Below are 12,732 nucleotides of genomic sequence, written 5' to 3'. Positions count from 1 at the left end.
ATTTTGTTACAAGCATCATAAAGATACTTGTTGAATGTTTTTCTGTCGAAGATACACTTCAAGAAAGCGGTATCTAAAAGCAGGTGTGACACCAGAGTAGATACAGGCTGCATGTCCTCCACAATACATGATTCAGTAAAGTTTTGTAGCAGAGAAGATGCAATAGCCCACTTGCTTTGAGCTGTGACATCTATATTTTGTTGTTTTGAGGCTGATGACAGCATAAGATGGAACAGAAAAAGAGTAGTGACTGCTGGTATGTATTGCTGCTAATATAATACATCGGGAAAACAAAAATCATAAGGATTTTAAGCAGTTTTCTAAAATGGTAATTAATATTAGTTTTCTGCATGATGTGATCATGACTGTTATTCATACCCGTTATACACATTTGGAAAAACCACACTCCTTTGTGAGAATACTGTTTATTGACTTTACTTCAGCCTTAAACTATACATGAAGCCTGATACCCTTTGCAATAAATTACAGGAGTTGCAGATGGACCCCAGTCTTACCTATGAATTTCAGTGTATGGGCGTTCTCTTCTACAATGGAGCATTTTGTTAAGCTTGAAAAATATGCAGTATTTCTACCGCCCATTATAAACCAATAATAGCTCCACAAGGCACAGTGATCAATCCTATACTCTTCTCTATCTATATCAATAGCTTGTGAGGATCTGACAGCACTAGTTTAGCTGTCAAGTTTGCAGATTATACAGCATTGACTGGCCCCTCTAACAATGTGGCACATTTTGAGGAAGAGGCCAAGAGGATGTAGAGGTGATGCCAGGAGCAGAATGTCCTGTTAAATGTGAGGAAGACAAAAGAGCTGCTTATTGACTTTAGGAAGAATGCTGAACCAATACAATCAATTGTCCTTAGGGGAGAACAAGCTGAGAAAGTTAGTAGCTTTTAGTACCTGGGAACCATTTTGGATAATAGCTTGAACTTTAATAAAACACAAAATATATCTACAAAAAAGCCAGCAGCACAGCTATTTATTAAGAAGGCAGAGGAAGATGAACATTTCAACTGGCATTCTGTGAAACTATTATACATGTCATATTGAGTGTGTACTCATTTTTCCATTCCTGGCTTGATTTGGGGAACCATCTGTGACTAATGATAGTAAACATCAGAAAATATCTCAACCGGGATCTGCTGTCTGTGGACAATTACAATTAGGGCTTCAAGCATCTATATATATAATTCACTAAGTTGCCCGACCATGGGATACGCACGACAGAGCCCCGCCCACCAACTCTAATCCTTCTTCCGCATCCACCCTCGCTCTCGAGGCATGCGTACTGCCTGCTCATGTGCCCGCACGCAACACCTCACCAAACACAGCCTCAGTCGCTTTCGTCTCTGCTACGGTCCATATGAACCTCTGAGCCACGTTGACTTTTCATTGTTCTTTTCGATTCCGGCTGTCTATTCATATAATTCACTAAGTCGCCCGACCATGGGATACGCACGACAGAGCCCCGCCCGCCAACTCTAACCCTCCTCCCGCGTCATGGGATACACACGACAGAGCCCCGCCCATCAACTTTAATCCTCCTTCCGCGTCCACCCTCGCTCTCGAGGCATGCGTACTGCCTGCTCATGTGCCCGCATACCTTAATAGTCTTACTCCCACTGGCATGCCTCCGCATAAACTCAAAATTAAAATTGGTTCAGTTGCATGCTTCTCAGAAACCTCCTGCCAGCAAGAGGTCTCTGTAATGGCACTAGACTTTCTGTTACCAGCATTCACCGCAATGTGCTGGAGTGTAAAACTTTTGCGGCTGCTACCTTACAAACTGTCCTTATTCCCTGGATTTCCCTGACCCCATCAGATTAAAATTTGCCTTTCACTTTTACATGCAGACAATTTCCTGTTAGATTGGCCTTTGCAATGACAATTAATAAGGCACAGGGCCAAACTTTAAAAAAGATATGCCTGTATCTGCCAAAACCAGTTTTCAGTCACGGACAATTGTGTGTTGCTCTCTCCAGAGTTCCATCTTTTCATTCACTCACAGTCGTATTTTCAAACCCACCCCATTTGGACAACTGTGTCCTTCAGGAAGTCTTCACCCATCAATGAATAATTATGCGGCGTATGCTACGCCAAAGGCTGGCTAATTATATAATAAAAGAGCAAAAAAGAAAGGCAAATACTTTTGTAAAGAACCAGATACACTGCTTAATTCATTGTTTTCAAAATTTACATTCTGGGAGGTGATACTTGTTGCCAAATTTTAAAAACAAATAGGAGTTTAAACTGACTATAATAAAAATTTTAAATAGGCAATATTGCCCAGCTGAGATGCCTTTACGCTGGAAGGACCAGAGGAGGGAGCGTATCCAGAGCTGCTAGTTGGCAGCCCCCCTGGGTTGCAGCAGTGCCTCAGACTTTCGCAGTGCTCCATGGGAGCTGGAGTTTGGTACAGCTCTGTTTGGTTCCGTGGGTGCCACCAGGGGGTGCTCCAGCTGCAGCTGAGCCCTTAATTGCAGCACTTCCGCCACACCCAGACATGCTGCCAGAACTAGGTCAACGAGCACTTCCGGGTGCCTTATAAAAGGAGCCGGCAGCCACTCCTCAGAGAGCCAGAGTCAGGTGGAGTGGAGTGGAGTGGAGTGGAGTGGAGTGGAGTGAAGTGAAGTGAAGTGAAGTGGAGTGGAGTGGAGTGGAGTGAAGTGGGTTTGTGCTTTTGTGTAGTGCTGAACTATGCTGTACACATGGCGGAAAAAAAAAATAAACGTGTGTTGCACCTGCACTTGTGTCTTTTTGCCTGTCTGTGCCAGGTAGGGTGGCTGGTGCGCCCCCTAGTGGTCCACAGCAAGTATTCTAGAATTCTGTTTTTATGTACATGCTGTAAATATGTCACTAATTCGTATTTTTTACTGCGTATCTTGTATGTAACAATGTGCTTTTGTATATTGGTGACTGGATCAAAACACATTTCAACTTGCAGACAATAAAGGAAAATTAAACTAACTGACAGGAGACAAGGAGTACAGATAAGAAAAGAATGCTCAACATGAAGTGAAGCCATCAGTGAAGCCGTGCAGAGGACAGCAGTATGTGTATCCTAGGACTTAAAGACATGTCCTGCTTTGACAGACTCAGAGAATTAAACCTGTTCAGTCTTGAGCAGAGGAGACCGCATGGGGACCTGATCCAGGTCTTCAGAATCCTTAAAGGTATTGATAAAGAAGATCCAGCAGAATTCCTTCAGCTTAAGAGTGATTCACATACTTGGATGCCAGTGGGCATTAAGGGGAAGTGTATTTAGGACTGAAGCTAGGAAGCACTTCTTTATGCAAAGAGTAGTGGGTATTTGACACAAACCACTGAGCCACAGAGTTGAAGCAGAGGTCTTGACAACCTGTAAGATGAATCTGGATGAGATACTGGTCAAGTCAAGTTGGGGAGCATGCACTGGTACAGTGAGTTGCCACACCCACTACACAACGAAACAACTTGGGATCCCGGTTGGCAACCCCCCAGGTAGACACGCGTTCCAGTCCCACCCTCTGGAAATGACCCTTTATCTGTCGTAGCCAGGTGTTATGTGGGTGACCCCTTGGTCTGGTCCAGCCACTCGGGTCTTCAACAATGAGGATCTTACGAGCCGAATCACCCTCTGGGAATCACATCACATGGCCGTAGTGCCGTAACTGACGCTTCTTCACAATGCAGGTAATGTGCCTCATTCGGGACTCCATGAGCAACCGCTCATTCGACACAAAGTCAAACCAGCAGTAGCCAAGGATTTTCTGGAGAGACACAGTACAAAAGGAGTCCAGTCTTCGTCTCAGGTCACTGGATTGCGTCCATGTCTCGCAACCATATAGCAAGACAGGAAGCACCAGGACTCTAAAGACTCAGACCTTTATCCTTTTGCATAGATATCAGGAGCGCCACACACCCCTTTCCAGCGACCTCATGACCCCCCATGCTCTCCCAATTCATCTACTGACTTCACAGGATGAGTCACCAGAGGCATGAATGTCACTGCCAAGGTAAGTAAACCTCTCAACAAGGTCCATACTCTCTCCGCAGACAGACTCACTGCTGATGGCCATGCCCTAAAAGGTCATTCATTAAAGCCCTGGATCTTAGTTTTTATTCAAGGCACTTGCAAGCCCAGACACTCAGACTCCTCGCTCAGTCTCTTGAGTGCCCTGATCAGAGCCTCCATTGACTCTGCGAAGATCACAGCATCGTCAGCAAAGACAAGATCCGTGAATCTTTCTTCAGCAACAGATGCCCCACAGCTTAGAAATGATCTAAACAAATGAGCCTAATGAACTGAATGGCCTCTTCTCATTTGTCAAATTTCTTATGTTTCTCAGAAACAGACACATATAACTAATATCAGATTTTATGAATGTCTGATTAAAGAGCACTAAAAGTAAACTTGTTCACTTTCTAAATTACTGGCATTCCTAAAGTTCAGCTCTGGGTTCAAAAATGGACAAAATGAAACAGCTTTCTCAATATACATGTCAGGATGTTGCTTTTTTTCAGAATGAAGGCTGTTCCATGTGGCAGATTGTCAAGAAACAGAAGATTTCATACAGAGGTGTCCATTACTGCCTTGAGAGAAGGAGGTGAACTGAATCTAACAGGGATAGAAAAAAGAAGATAAAGGCCAAGATGTACAACTGCATATAAGGATAAAGATATCCGAGTGTGTAGTTTGAAAAACAAACCCCTTACAGGTCCTAATTTGGCTTTTTCCTTAAAAAGGTTAAAATGGGCAAAAGAACACAGACATTGGATGACTGTAAAAGCGTATTATGGTTAGCATTTTCTTTGTTGCAGATGACACTGGTATTTGGTGAGTGAAGGTAATTGTAAAGTAAAGTCTGGTGATTAAGGAGCTGAACTTTAAACCATAAAGTTGCTGGTTTGATCTTCACCAGTGAGTCATTGTATGACCCTCAGCTAGTCATTTAAATTCCCACAGCTCCAACTGTAAAATTACAGACAGAATTAATCACACTGCATGCGTCAAGTGCCTTGGGGTGTTATAGAGTATACTGTAAACATAGCTCTTTAAAGATGGCTCTGTCCTAGTGGTTAACGTGTCAGAATGGGTCAGCTGGTTAAGACCTGGCAACTGACTCAGTCTATGATCTGGAACTTTTCTCCCTGACACTTGTTCTCTTTCGGATAACTTGTAAATCATTTTGGATAAAAGCAAGAGTTAATCAACTAAAAAAAAGTATTATTTAAAAAAATCTAGATGCAGTGGATGACAAGGGAAATCAGCTAGCTATTCTGTGTATAAATGTCATTAGTTTAAAAAAGCTTTCAAAAGCGTTGCCATAAAACCTACTAAAATGAATTCCCTCTTGTACAGTTTTAAGTTCTCTGGCATCAAAGCTGAAAACCTGCTTGTTCCAACCTGCTAAAAAAAAAAAGACAATTTTGTTTTAATTTGCACCTCTCCTACAACCTTTTCTGTTATCCTTGTCATTATCTACTTTGCCTATAGCATTTACCATGATAATGCTTCTTTCTAGGTACTCTAAGCCAATGTGAATTTTTGCAGAATGTCATATTAATGCAGCAGGTAGTGTGGCTGCCTCGCTTGATTACTGGCTGGAGTGCTCTCTGCAATTCATCCTCATGTTTGTGGCACTCCTTTTACTATCAGGGTGGTCTTATAAGTGTACCCAGTGATGGACTAGTATCTTGTCTAGGTTTGTCTTCCAGTTTTCACATTGCTTTCCATGATGCAGTACAGGCAAAAAGTGGAGCCTTAAAACAATCGAAAGGATGATATATGACTATATATATTTGCTTTGTAACATTATGTTGTGACTTTGTTAACTGTGGAAAGAGTAATATTCTGTACATTAGTGAGACAGGATCAGTGAAGACAGAAAATGAAGCAAAGCTGGAGAGAACAAACGAAGAATGACAAGGTAGAATGTCACGGAGTGAGAGAAAAATGGATTCTGAGTTTGTGTGGAGGTGATGGGTGTTGTGAACAAAGTAAGACGGCTTAAGTATGTGGAGCAGCAGACCATTAGGATTTGTTGAAGATGTGCACCCATTTGGAGTTAGAACAGATAAGAGCCAACTATACTTCCTTAGAAGACTGGCATCCTTCAACATCTGCAATAAGATGCTGCAGATGTTCTATCAGACAGTTGTGGTGAGTGTCCTCTTCTACACAGTGGTGTGCTGGGGAGGCAGCATAAAAAACAGGGATGTCTCACGTCTGGACAAACTGGTGAGGAAGGCAGGCTCTATTGTAGGCACGGAGCTGGACAGTTTGACATCTTTAGCGGAGCGGCGGACGCTGAGCAGGCTCCTGTCAATCATGGAGAATCCACTGCATCCACTGAACAGGATCATCACCAGACAGAGGAGTAGCTTCACCGACAGACTGCTGTCACCGTCCTGCTCCACTGACAGACTGAGGAGATCGTTCCTCCCCCACACTATGCGACTCTTCAATACAACCGGGGGTGGTGGGGGGAGGGCCTGGGTAAACGTTAACATTATACAAAGTTAATGTCTGTCTGCTATACCTTCATTGTTATCACTCTTTAATTTAATATTGTTCTTTACCAGTATGCTGCTTCTAGAGTATGTGAATTTGCCCTTGGGATTAATAAAGTGTCTATCTATCTGTCTATCTATCTATCTATCAAGAGGGTGGCTAAAGGAAATTTGGTTGATGATGGTGTTGGACTTTTTCCACAGTCAAGAGCTGAGCGTGAGCCAGACAAGTTGATAAGGCATCCATGGGCTATCAGAAGGGATGAAGCCACCCTGCAGAAGCCAACCAGAGTATGGGTGAGGGACATACGTAGGAATCAGTTATCTTTGCAAGCACTTCACACAGCAGCATATTTGCTGCTAAAGGCCATTGGCCTGGGTTCATAGCCACCAGCGAGTTTTGGGTAGGAACTTGGCATTAGATCAGGTAATGGAGTTTGGGGAAAAGTGTGTCAAGATAGTTTATGCTGAGTCTAGGTGATCGATGTGAGGCCGAGTCTGCGGTGTGAATGTGCAGGCAGTGGAAGACGCAGATGATTTTTAAAGATGCATGGGAGGAGCCCATGAAGATGGCAGTGAAAGCAGTGGTCAAAAAAATCTGATGGTGGTTTTAGCTGTGGAAAAACCAGTGGTCCTTTTAAGGTTCCACATACCACCAGCATTGTCTAAGTGCTGAACCCATTCCTCTGTCTCTCACCCCCATGGGGTCTTAGATTTCAAAGATGGGACTTATCTCAAAAGATGCCCAGGACTGCAAAGCGTGGAGGAAAAATTTGGGGGCAACCAGCTGAATTGAATACATCTGGAAAATGCCACATAAACTGGTTGTCATAATATACAGTACCCTTTTTTTTGCATGTTTTTTGATTCATATAGAGTTTGGAAGCATTAGGAATCAATCTTTGTTCTTAATATAAATTAAAAATGACATTTAGATTTGTTTACTGTCTTCTTTTCTTACATCACATGACCATGATGGTCAGAGTAGTTATGTCACAGGAATTGATCACACAGATATGGCTGCATTCACGTGTTCTTATTCCCTGGGGATAAACAATGTTTCGTTACTTATATATAGGATAGTCTGCTTTATTTCAAGCAAGCTCAGCAGTTGGATTGCTGGCTGGGTGGGAGAGTGTTTCTTTTCTTCCTACCTAGGCTTTTGTAACAGACCTGTACAAAACATATACCAATGCTTTTCTTTGGTGCTGCCTCATTCTCCAGAAGCCACCTATAAGAACTCATTAATGATTTTACTAGTTTCCATCCAACTGCCAGGTTTACAGCAAATGTTTCCACCACAACCTTACAATTTTTATATATTATCCTTTCCATCAGCTTTCCAGGATTTAAAGAATATGTCTGTCACAAGTCAACCAACTCACACAGTTACAGTACCTTCTCTAAAGCTCCTTCCATCACTGGCATACTAAAAAAAAAAAGAAACTGCTTGTTTCACAGATCCTTCGAGTCTGCTACCTTTGCAGTGTTGAGGTTGACTTCTGTAATGGAGCACTTAAAATGAGGAGTTTCTTCTTTGATAGAGGATTCCCTTCTCAGGCCCTCCGTCAAGGCAGGGATAGAACTTGTAACATCTATTCTAACAGGAACCCAGCTAGTCCTCGGATTCCACCCTAGCACACTCTCTTTCCCACAGGTCATTAAACAGAATTCCCCATTCCCCAGATCCTTCAACGGGAGCTTTTTTTCTTAACCCTCCTCTGATCTCCTGCCATTGACAACCTAACCTACACAAACTTCTCATCCACAGCTCACTTCACAGAGGTGAGCCACCATTCTCACCAGGCACTTGGAGTTGTAACAGGAGACGCTGTGTCACTTGTCACCAACAATACTCTTGTATCTGGTCCCTTTGGTAAATTCAATATTAAACAACGGGCCCATTGCCAGTCTAAAAATCTTATTTACTGCATTTCTTGCAGGAAGCATCCCGTCATCTACCCAGGTGAAACACAGAGACAGCTTGCAGATCATTTCAGGGAGCACATTTGAACCGTTAAAAATCAAAGACCTTACAAAGCCTGTTGTAGAAAACGTCACATCCCTTGATCACTGCTTTGTGTTTTTTCACAGGCTATCAAAGACACATTTCAAAGAAAAACAAGCAGCTAAGGTCCTTCTCAGCCTGGAATCGTCACATTTCGCCAGGTCTTAATGACCTACTCACTTTTTTTCCCCTCTACCTTCATCTTCTCTAATGGGTACTTATTCCCGGTTTCTCTCATGTTCTCCTTTTAACTGTCCTGGTTTTGTCCCCCCAATGCATTACCTTTCTTTTTTTTTCACTTGCACACCTGATGAAGACTATACAGCTGAAACGTTGTATTTAACCTTCTTTCCTTTTCAGCTTAGAAAGTACCTTTAACGGGCGGCACGGTGGCACAGTGGTAGTGCTGCTGCCTCTCAGTTGGGACACCTGGGTTCGCTTCCCGGGTCGTCTGTGTGGGTTTCCTCCCAAAGTCCAAAGACAGGTTAGGTGCATTGGTGGTCCTAAATTGTCCCTGGTGTGTGTGTGTGTGCCCTGCCTGGGATTTGTTCCTGCCTTGCGCCCTGTGCTGGCTGGGATTGGCTCCAGCAGACCCCATGACCCTGTGTTAGGGATATCAGCCCTATCCGTTATCTTTGCCTTTGACTCCTGTTTCCCAGAGTTTCTTTGAACCACTCTCTCTCCCACACTGCTCCATTGTATTCAAACTAGTGTGGTGCTGAGGTGTCACCTGTTGGATGGCTGCGCTCAGATCCTAATTTGGTATCCTGAGGGGTTTCGTTATGTGGTGGGTGCATCCACATACTGTACCAGGGCATGCTCCAAACCTGTCTCCTCTGTGTTTGGGCTAATTCTGTTTTGGTGTTCATCATCTCCCGGTTTATCCATGCTCTCCATAGCTCACAATAATCCTCAAGATGTCCATAACGCCAGTGATGATGATATTATGATTATGAAATATTGTGGTGTATAAATGACCACTTTCAGTAAATTATGTCTCTGGGGGAAAAATAAAGGATATACATATGATATCTCTGAGTAAAAACTTTTCCTTTTGCATCACAAAGAAATGCATGCTAGACCAACTGGCATCTTTGTACTGGTTCCATTTGTGTGCACCATCTAATGGTTTTACATGGGATGCTTCTGGCTGTAATTGGAAAAAGTGACATCGGGAAGTGGGAAGAATGTGGGGAAGGTGCAGGGACTGATGGTAGGTCACAGAGGGTCTTTGAAACGCTAGACTGCATGTTAATCTAAAAAGCATTTCGTTTAATCAGGTTACATACTTAAGTGTGTACAACCATTCAAATTTTGCAATGCACGTTGTTAATAAAAGCAAACAAAGCCTTTACATTTGACCATAAAGAATTTTGATAAAACAACAGGAACAGAAAAGGATGGGCTGTACACTTTCACATGGAGAGCTGTGGTTTATGCTTTTTCAAGTGCTGCGCTCAGGAGTCTGTCCTGCGACTAAAAGTCCCGTCCAGGGTTGATTCCTGCTTTACCCCTAAACAGAAAAGGCTGTTTAACCAAAGGATGGTCCCCTGTGCTCAACACACTTCATGTTCGTGTTGCACAGCTGAAGAGATGAACATTTCCTTAGTAAGCCCAGCTCTCCGAGATGTGATCGTGACGGCGGACCGATTCACTGGCAGGCAGCAGCATCTTCAGATCAGAACCGCCTGTTGCTGATTAAATCATTTAGACGAAACTCGCCTTAGCTGCGCAAACTGGTGGATTTCATAGGGAAGATCTAAAAATAGCCGACTCGCGTCTTTTGAAATGTTTTGGATATAGGTCATCCGCTTTCTTTCTAATTATGTAATGATCGTGGGATGGAATGACGCACCTCCAGTTATTTTTATAAGAGGACGGAAAATGACGAAATATTTCTAAAAAAAATACTGCATCTGGACAAACACATAACGTGAAAAAAATGCCAGAACTTTGCCATTGACAATCAAACGGGCATCCGTTTATGCAAATCGCCGGTAACCGGGCTTCTATTAATAAAATCTCCAATTAAGTAGTACATCGGCGTACATAAAGAGAAAACACCCTTAGAAAAATACACTTCAGACAATCCGTGACAGTCAATGCGTACAGGCGTAATGAATTATAAACTGATCCTTCTGTGTTTGTGGTGACTACGAGTCGCCAGGTTTCCTCATAGTCCTCTCGAAAAGAGGCATTCTTGATCCATGTAGCACATCACTTGATGTTACATATCGATTCTAATGAACATGTATGAGAAGTTCTGGTTGTGGGTACTGAAAAGAAAAAAAAGATTTGTTTGATATATCTGTTCTCTGACCAAGCCCAATCTTCCCAGCATAACATTCTCTGTTTTATAAAGCTACGAGATATTCACAATCCATTCTGAATTTCTCCATGGGATTAAAAAAGTTTATCTAATCGAATCGAAACGAATCAGTTTCACTATCGAGAGCAAAGCAGAGGTCGTTAATACCTGAAATACCAGATGTAACTTCGAAACGTCGCCACCTAGTGGCTAAAATATGCAATCACTTTCTGAACAGAGTTGGGTAAATGTTCTTTGCAGTTTGCACGTTTTGCCAGTGGGTGGCCTGTATGTAGTCGGTTGACCTCCATTCCATTCCGATCACCAAATGTAATGATTTTACTCTATGACTGACTTTGCTGGACTAGTGTGTTTAATCTTGTTTACTTCCTTGACAAAGTACCAGTAACATGATACTGATTAGTACCTGACAAGTTCATAATGGAAAAGCAGAATAAGAAAACGAATGCATTAAGCAATGGAGTGGGGTGTGTGTGTGTGTGTGTGTGTGTGTGTGTTGGGCCTTGGTTTGGCACACCACTCCTGTATCATGCTTTCCTTATGTTTTGTAGTACAATACACACCAAGAGATGGCACAGGATAGGAAAATCCAAAATGGTGTAAGGTATAGTGGTAGACAACTTTTGTTTTCTTTAGGTCTGAAGATGGGCAGGGTCACTTTTGATCAGGGAATGGCTTTTTTTCCTCAAGGTTTGAAGATTACTGTACTTTCAATATCCCCAAAGGCTTGCATACAAACGTGTGGGCATGTTCAAGGGCATATCTTGTGATGTCCTTGGATTCCATTCAAGGTTGTTTTCCACTCTGGATTGCATGCTGCCCTGGATAGGATGATGTCCCTTATGATTTTGCAGTGGACTAGGGGACCACCCTGTGACTTCAGGATTTGGCTCCAAGCAGTTTCACAGTCAGACATTTTATCTCTAACTGATCTCACTGAATTAACTGTTTCACCATTATTCTGTATTCAGAAAAGCACAGCAATGTGATTTATACATTTGTAAGACTTTTAGAAACAATTTATTTTTATTATAACACTTAATGCGTAACTCTCTTTTGTTGTTTTCCTATGAATTTGCCTTTCTTACTGCATAGTTTGCTTTCTTAATACCCTGCTAAAGACATTAAATAATGAGCAGAGCAGACACCCGGCACAATTCTACAGCATCCGCTCCAATAACCTGCTCATTAGTAAATAATGGATTAAATAATGAGAACACATGTAAAATCAGAATGAAAACCATGATGATAAAAATCTTAAAAACCAAGTTTACGGAAAACTAAATAAATGAATAAATAAATAAATAGAAAGAACTGAAATTAAACCAGCTCCAAACAACATCCATAAATGCTTGGTACATTCTTACCAAAATTTACCTTAGTTTTGTAATTTCTACATTGACCCCAAAACACTGAAACAGGGAAATAACAGCTTGTTTAATTAGGGTAGTAATCCAATTATAATTTGAAGTTGGCTGGAATAAAAATATGCTGGCACAGGCAGTCACCATAACAGAGTTTGAGAGCTACTGTAACTGACTAACTAGTGGAGATGTTTTTTTTTTTAAATGCAATTTAAAAAGTTTTGAAAAGCAATTAAACAAAAAGTTCAAGAGAAAGGCCAAAGATCTACAATTGTTATAGATGTTGAAGGGGAACTATATTCAAGAAAAGACTGACATTCTGGGTCAATCTGTGCCGATTGAAATTTTTTTTCTAATTACAATTAATTTACATTTAAACATACACTGGATGCATCTATCCATCTATTTTCAAGCTTATTCCATCACATTTAGCACAATAGACCATGCTAGTCTATCGCTGCACCACTGACTGCATGGTAGATAGTAGCAGCCATCACAAGGCACACCTACACTCACTT

The sequence above is a fragment of the Polypterus senegalus genome, chromosome 18, assembly GCF_016835505.1.
Source record: "Polypterus senegalus isolate Bchr_013 chromosome 18, ASM1683550v1, whole genome shotgun sequence".
Taxonomy (NCBI): Eukaryota; Metazoa; Chordata; class Cladistia; order Polypteriformes; family Polypteridae; genus Polypterus; species Polypterus senegalus.
The sequence above is the reverse complement of the archived record's forward strand: the minus strand, read 5'-3'. Positions refer to the sequence as shown.